The 7,867-nt window shown below is 34.0% G+C and overlaps 1 protein-coding gene across 1 annotated transcript in view; it reads right to left on the reverse strand.

Moving 5' to 3' along the window:
- The window catches only part of ROCK2 (Rho associated coiled-coil containing protein kinase 2), a 132,097-nt gene that overhangs the window by 122,984 nt on the left and 1,246 nt on the right, over nt 1-7,867 (reverse strand). The window lies entirely within an intron of this gene.

Here is a 7,867-nt window from a genome sequence, read left to right on the forward strand (position 1 = left end):
TAAGTTGCACTGAGTCATCCACATTCTCTTTATCAGTAACCCTTATCACTAACAGCCCATATATATTTTTTTAAATGTCAGCACAGATTAGCATTTTAAGTATACTTGTAGAGTAATATTTCCATGAAGAAACTTAAGAGGCCCAAATAGAGATCAAATCTATAATCATGACCCTCTCTCACCCCAACGACCACTCTCCAAATAGAAAGTATAATGTAGAAATATAATAAACAGAGACTCCCAACTAATATTTTGGGAATTCTAATGCTTAGAAAAGTCTCCTGATAAGATTTTTGTACCCCTACTTCATTCTTTCCATCAGAATTCCAAATGGAATCAAAATATCAATAAAAATACAGCCATAAGAGTACAAAAAGTCAGCTATATGACATTATTATTTTGGTCATGAAGAATTCCCTAATCATGAAATCATTTCTAAGCCAGAAATCACTTTACAGTGAAAAGATAAATTTGACTACATAAAACCAATAACTGTAATAAAACAATGACAAGCACATATATAGTGTAATGTTTGTAATTTTTTTTAGATATATACACCAAAATGTTAAAGAGTGGTTATCTCTGAGGGGGCAGGTGGGAAGGGAGACTGCAGATAAGTAAGTGCTACTAGCATTTAAACTTTTTTATATTTCCTAAATTTCTATAATAAAAATATATTATTTTTGTAATTTAAAAAGTGGGAAATCTTTCTTCACTTCAAAAAATAAAATATATGTTTCCCTTTCTCAGTCATGGTTGGCTGCCCATTTCCTTCAGGTACAGATAAAACTAAAAAGAAATGACTTTTGAACAGAGCTTGGGTTAAACAAAACCAAACTGAGGATTTGATGTAGTTGGTAATGTGGTAGAAATGCAAATAAAAAGTTCACCTATCAGTAAATTGATCTTTAAAAAAGATGCCAAAGTAATCTAATGAGAAAAGAAAGAAAAATAGTTTTGTTTTGTTTTTTAACAGTTATGATAGTCTGTCTGGACAGTGACATGGAAAAAAAATTGACCTCAATCCCTAACTCACACCACACATTAAATGTGGCTTAAAATGTATTCTAGACCTAAATGTAAAAGTCGAACCATAGAGCTTCTGGAAGAAAACGAAGGAGAATATCATTTTGACCAGTGGATAGGCTTGGGCAATTACTTGGGCAGAAAAAGCAGTAACCATAAAAAATTCTTATTAAAAAAACAGAAATTGGCCAGGTGCACTGACTCTAGCCTGTTCCTAGCACTCTGAGCTGAGGCAGGAAGATCGTTTGAGCTCAGAAGACCAGCCTGAGCAAGAGCAAGACCCATCTCTACTAAATATAGAAAAATTAAGCTGACATGGTGGTGCACGTCTGTAGTCCCAGCTACTCAGGAGGCTAAGGCAGGAGGATCACTTGAGACCACGAGTTTGAGGTTGCTGTCAGCTAGCTGATGCCAAGGTACAAGCCTAGAGAACAGAGTAAGACTCTGTCTCAAAAAAAAAACAAAAAAAAAACAAAACAGAGATACCACAAACTAGGAAAAAACATTCACAAAACACATCTGATAAAAAGTTTTCTCTTTATTTATAAGACCCTTTATAGGCTGGGCACGGTTGCTCACGCCTGTAATCCTAGCTCTCTGGGAGGCCTGGCAGATTGCTCAAGGTCAGGAGTTAGAAACCAGCCTGAGCAAGAGACCCCATCTCTACTATAAATAGAAAGAAATTAATTGGCCAACTAATATATATAGAAAAAATTAGCCAGGCATGGTGGTGCATGCCTGTAGTCCCAGCTACTCGGGAGGCTGAGGCAGCAGGATCGCTTGAGCCCAGGAGTTTGAAGTTGCTGTGAGCTAGGCTGATGCCAAGGCACTCACTCTAACCTGGGCAACAAAGTGAGACTCTGTCTCAAAAAAAAAGACCCTTTATATATCTAAGATATATAAAGAGTGTTTACAACTCAATGATAAAGAAATAAATGACCCAACTTTTTTAAATGGGCAAAAATGGAGATAACAATATTTTGAACAGATGCTTCACAAAGGACGACACACAAATGACTGGTAAATGCATGAAAAAGTACATCATTAGTCATCAGGGAAATACAAATTAAAATCACAATGAGATATCCTTACCTACCCAGAGAATGGCTAAAATTTTAAAGACTGAATGTTTGGGAGGCTGTGGAACAACTGGAATACTCATACATTTTTGCTGAAAGTGTAAAATGGTATAACTACTTCAAAAAAAAGATCTGGCAGCTTCTTAAAAAGTAAACATATATCTGCCCTATAACCCAGCAATCTTACTACAAGGTATTTAATTTACCCAAGAGAAATGAAAATGTCCTTACAAAGACTTAATACAGATTGTTCACAGCAGCTGTATTCAGAGCCAAAGTATATAATACAGATGGCCCTCTACATCCTCAAATTCAACCAACCATGGATTGAAAATATTTAGAAAAAAATGTAAAACAGCAATATAATCGTAAATAATAATACAAATAAAAAACAATACAGTATAATTATTTACATAGCATTTATGCTGTATTAGGTATTATAAGTAACCTAGAGACGATTTAAGTATACAGAAGAACATATGTACACTATATGCCAAATACTATGCCATTTTATTAATATATAATTTAGGATTTGAGATTTTGGTATGGTGGGGAAGATGGGAAGGGTGTCCTGGAACCAATCCCCTGCAGATACCAAGGGACCACTGTAAATTCTAAAAACAATAACTGAAAACAGTCCAGGTGTTCATCAACAGGAGATGGCTAAACTGTAGTTTATACATAATAAAGAATAAAACTCAGCATTAAAAAAGGAATAAACTGCTGACACACACAATATGGATGAATTTCCAAAACTGTGCCAAGCTGAAGAAGCCAGACACAAATAAGTATACATGATTTCATTTGTATGAAGTCCTAGAAAAGACCAAAAGTAATCTTTAGTCCAAAAAAAATCAGAAAAGTGACTGCCTCTAAGAGAATGGGGTTTGGACTTAGCTGAAAAGGCATGTAAGGGAGAATTCTAAATACTAACTCATAATAACGGTCTGCATTTTGATAAGGATTTGGATTACACAGGTATGTGCTTTTGTCAACTCTTCAATGGTACACTTAATATTTATTTGTGCATTTCATTGCACATAAATTTAATCTTTAAAATATCTAAACAAATATTGAACTCTACTTAATCAAATGCATGCTTAAGTATTTAAAGGTGAAATGTACTATTATCTCAACTTACTTTAAATGACTCGAAAATAAAAGATATTATTGATAGATAATATAAAGTGATTGATAAATGTAATAAAGAAAATATTGCAAAGCATTAATTAGGTGGTAAGTATATGGATGCTCATTGTCAATTCTTTCACCCTTACTATACTCTGAAATTTTCCATAATAAAATATTGGGAGAAATTTTAAACTATTAAATTCTATCCATCATGTTATGTCAAACCCAGCATATCTTAAAATCCACCAATTCCACTCCCATATATATATCCTAGTCTATAGAAACTCTTCACACGAGCTCTAAGAATGCTCCTGGCAATACTTTCCATAATACCGAAAAAATGAAAAACAACCTAAATATCCATCAAGTAGACTGGAGCTATACTGATTCATGATAGCAGAGAATATGAATAAACCACAATATGAATAAATCTTAGAAACACAATTTTGAGTGAAAAAAAGCAAGTCATAAAAGCATACATACAAATGTTGACATTTCATAGTTTAAAAAAACCAATAAAACTAAACAATATTGTCTAGGGATACACACAAATATAATAATCTATGAAATAAAGAAAGAAAATTTTCAGGGTAGCAGACGGGAGAAAATGTAGGAAGACTGAAGCCAGCAACAGCAGTAGCACGCAGGTTACTTCAATAGGCCAGTGTTCCATTTACCAGCTTGTGTGATTTCATGAATGTTTGCTTTTTATGCTTCATAACTTACATTTGTATGCTACATTCTTTTAATGATTAGAATATTTCTGAATTCAAAATGAGAAAAAGAGGGCTATCTGATCAAAACTCAGCAAAAAGAAAAATAAAAAACTTAAGCTTCAAGATAATCATCCACTATTTCTTTACAACTACTGAGAGGTATGTAAGTCTACATTTCCTTTGTCTACACTGGCCTCACAGTGGGGCCAAGATGTTTCAGAATTCAGAATTTTTTGGATTTTAGAATGGTAACACAGTATATATATTGTATATTCCCGAAAACCTTCCTGGGAATCTGGGGCATTACCTTGAAATCAAACACATTAATATTTCTCCATTGAAAGCTATTCCTATTTACACCAAAAAGAATCACTGGACTACAAACATTCTAATGTCAGATCAGGTCAGATGTCACCATCATATAAATTTTACCAAAAAACTTTGCTTTCAGAGCTTTTTATATATCAGAATTGTGGATAAGACATTGTGGACCTATACATGCAGAGAGTTCCACATATCACCTTTTTTTTTAACATCTCCCTAAATAACTCATTTTCTTTAAAGATTTCCTGACTATCAAAATGCAAGTTTTAAAGAAAACTAATCTCCTTTATGCTATAAATGGCAAATCCTCAATCCATCCACAAAAAAATGTATAAAACAATTTTTCAACTTTTATTCTATTTCATTATTATTTATAATACACTCCATTATTACATAGTTGGAAAAAATACACATACAATTTTATTCTAACTAGGCAAATAACTAGCAGCAAGCTGAGCTTAAGCACCATAAGAAATATTTTCATATAGTTTACAAGTATAATGAAATTGATCAAATCAAGTGTTTTGTGTTCTACACCACAGAAAATTACAGAGGAATTTTTAATCACCTCTGCCCATCCACACAAGTCTTGAGTAACAGTTTACTCAAGTCTAAGTCCTACAGGTTATTATGACTGTTCACTCTTTGAAAGAGTAAAATAAATCAAAAACACAGACTTTTAGAAAGACATATTTCCAGCATAACACTAAAACACAATTCTTTTTACCATAACAGGTTAAGCAGTTTGAAAAGCTGAGTCTTGACAACAAAACACAGGTATCTACTCAAAGGTTTCAAACACTACAAAAGCATATCACTGAAGATTCCCCTTAAAAAAAAGGCATTACAGGCCGGGCGCGGTGGCTCACGCCTGTAATCCTAGCTCTTGGGAGGCCGAGGCGGGCGGATTGCTCAAGGTCAGGAGTTCAAAACCAGCCTGAGCAAGAGCGAGACCCCGTCTCTACTATAAATCGAAAGAAATTAATTGGCCAACTGATATATATAGAAAAAAAAAATTAGCCGGGCATGGTGGCGCATGCCTATAGTCCCAGCTACTCGGGAGGCTGAGGCAGAAGGATCGCTCGAGCCCAGGAGTTTGAGGTTGCTGTGAGCTAGGCTGACGCCATGGCACTCACTCTAGCCTGGGCAACAAAGCGAGACTCTGTCTCAAAAAAAAAAAAATAAATAAAAAAAATTAAAAAAAAAAAAAAAGGCATTACAGAAACAAACCTCTCTAGAAACTCTATTTTTAATAACAAGCAGCTCACAATCTACAACCACAAAAGATATATATATATTAATATTTATTCTCTTCAGATTAACTTAAGGACCTGCATAAAGCAATGAGCTTCTGCAGAGAAACAAGATAATGTACTCTACACAATAATATAGTCTTGGAATCCAGCTCTAAGCTTGATGATTGCTAGCACTTTTCTGATGGTAAGAAAACTCAAATGATAATGCTACTAACCAAAAATTAAGATGCAAGAAATAGTTGTAAATAAAACCAATTTCCTTTTTAAAAGGAAATTTAAAGCAATTAACTAAAAATATGCCTAATGCACGCAGAAGTGAACTAAATTTAATGAGCATGAGTACCAAGCACTAAGCTAAGCACTTCACTTGTTATCTCATGTAACTGTTATACCTTGTAGGTCCAGCCTACCAAAAACATCCTACAGTAACTTCTGGTATACTTCATCTTCTTGCTCTTATCATCTTAGGCAATTTACAATTTTCAGTGATAGTTTCTTAGCTCTTGCATGAAGTAACTAAATTTCATGGCTATGTTTGTATTAGATTATATTCCTTTAAGTCTTCTCTGTTAAAGCCAAAATACTTATTTTCTATAGCAAAACCAAAAGAAAGGCCACATGAATTAAAACAATGATCAACTGTAAAATGCAACCTAAATGGTAAGGTTTCAAACCTTTAAGGTGATATCTGCCATTATTTCATCAGTATTTCAGGAAATATAAGTTTTTATAACATTCTTTTAAAGATTAATTTGCAGTTTTAGTTTGGAAAGATGAAAAGGTTCTGCAGATGGATAGTGGTAATCACTGCACAACAATATGAATGTACTTAATGCCACTGAACTGTACACTTAAAAATGGTAAATTTTATGTTATGTATATGCTACCACAATGAAAAACTTGATTTGTTCTAATATTTTATACAGTTAAATATACATACTTTAAAATTAATTTATTATAAAAAGGTTTTTAAATTTTTTTTCAGTTTATCAATTTGCAACAGAGGCACCAGGAACTTTGCTCCAAAGAGTAAGGGACACCTTTTGGCTTGGTAAGATTTACTGCACCTCACAACCATAACATTTAATCAATTAAAAGCAGCAATAACAGTCTATGAAGTCATCAGCAAGTGACGTCAACTCTCATACCAATAATATGTCACCTTAATAAAAGTATATCTTGGCTATATTAAGCACTCAATAAATGAATGGACTAAATTGTTTAATAAGCATGTGAAATGTTTCATTTTTAAAAATACCATTCATTTTATTAAGAAATATTTTAATAAAACAAAATGTATGATCTTGTTACACTTGTAAACACTTCAGGCTCAAGTTCATAATAACCCTAAAAATTATGATTAATATCACTAAAGATCCAAGAGATGAAAGTAAAGTATAAAATATTTCTATCTGGGATTGAGTATGAACCTGATGAATACTTGAGATTTGCTGTACTATTTTTAACTGAATTTTCTGGCCTTAGGTCAAAGTTTTGCTAGCAAATACCAAAGTGAAAATGCTGGGAGTGAAGCCCAGAGTCTCTGCTTTAACCTAGGAAAATCTATGCCCTCCATGCAACCAATCTTAGTCCCAATTAAAGACTTCCACAGACTGTCCAAGATGTCACGCTCCCAAGAGAAGATAGGAAGAACACAGGAACCCGAAAATCAGTATTAAAAAAGAAAAAAAAGACAAACATGTATGATACAATACAGTACATCACTGCCTTCTGTGCATTGCACAGAAAGACACACACTCTTCAGTTAGTTCCTGCATTTTGGCCAAACAGGACTGAGTCACTCAGCAAATGATTCCTGAAACCTCAAAGGATAACCAACAGCCTCTGAAGAAAAGTCAGGCAGTCCTTGTAAAGGGAGGAGAGACAGTTTTTCTCATCACATGGTGACTAGGTTTATCCCAGCAGGGACTAGAACTGAACATCTGCATTTTGGCCCAGAATGTCTAAGGGATCTAAGGATCACCCATCCTAATTCAAGTCTTCCAGAGTTAATTTAATATCCAGAGTATCTTTTTCACTTTCTTCTACTCCCCAGGGTAAAAGTCCACACCACCTTTTCCCATAAATGCACGCTAATCATCCTGTCTGCGAAATACCATTGTCAATCCTAACAAAAATAAGGAATAAGCCAGCATTCTACTGTGCATTTCTAATTTGTAAAACATGTTCCTTTCTTAATCAAGAGCCAATTAGCAGCCTTTACTTGGCTATTAATTTGGATTTCAAAGGCCGTCTTTGTAAAGAGATACACAATGAAGGGGAGAGATTTATTCCACTCTACGATTCAGACTGATTTTTGGGCTCTGGCACAATA

Source organism: Microcebus murinus, chromosome 3, assembly GCF_040939455.1.
Source record: "Microcebus murinus isolate Inina chromosome 3, M.murinus_Inina_mat1.0, whole genome shotgun sequence".
Taxonomy (NCBI): Eukaryota; Metazoa; Chordata; class Mammalia; order Primates; family Cheirogaleidae; genus Microcebus; species Microcebus murinus.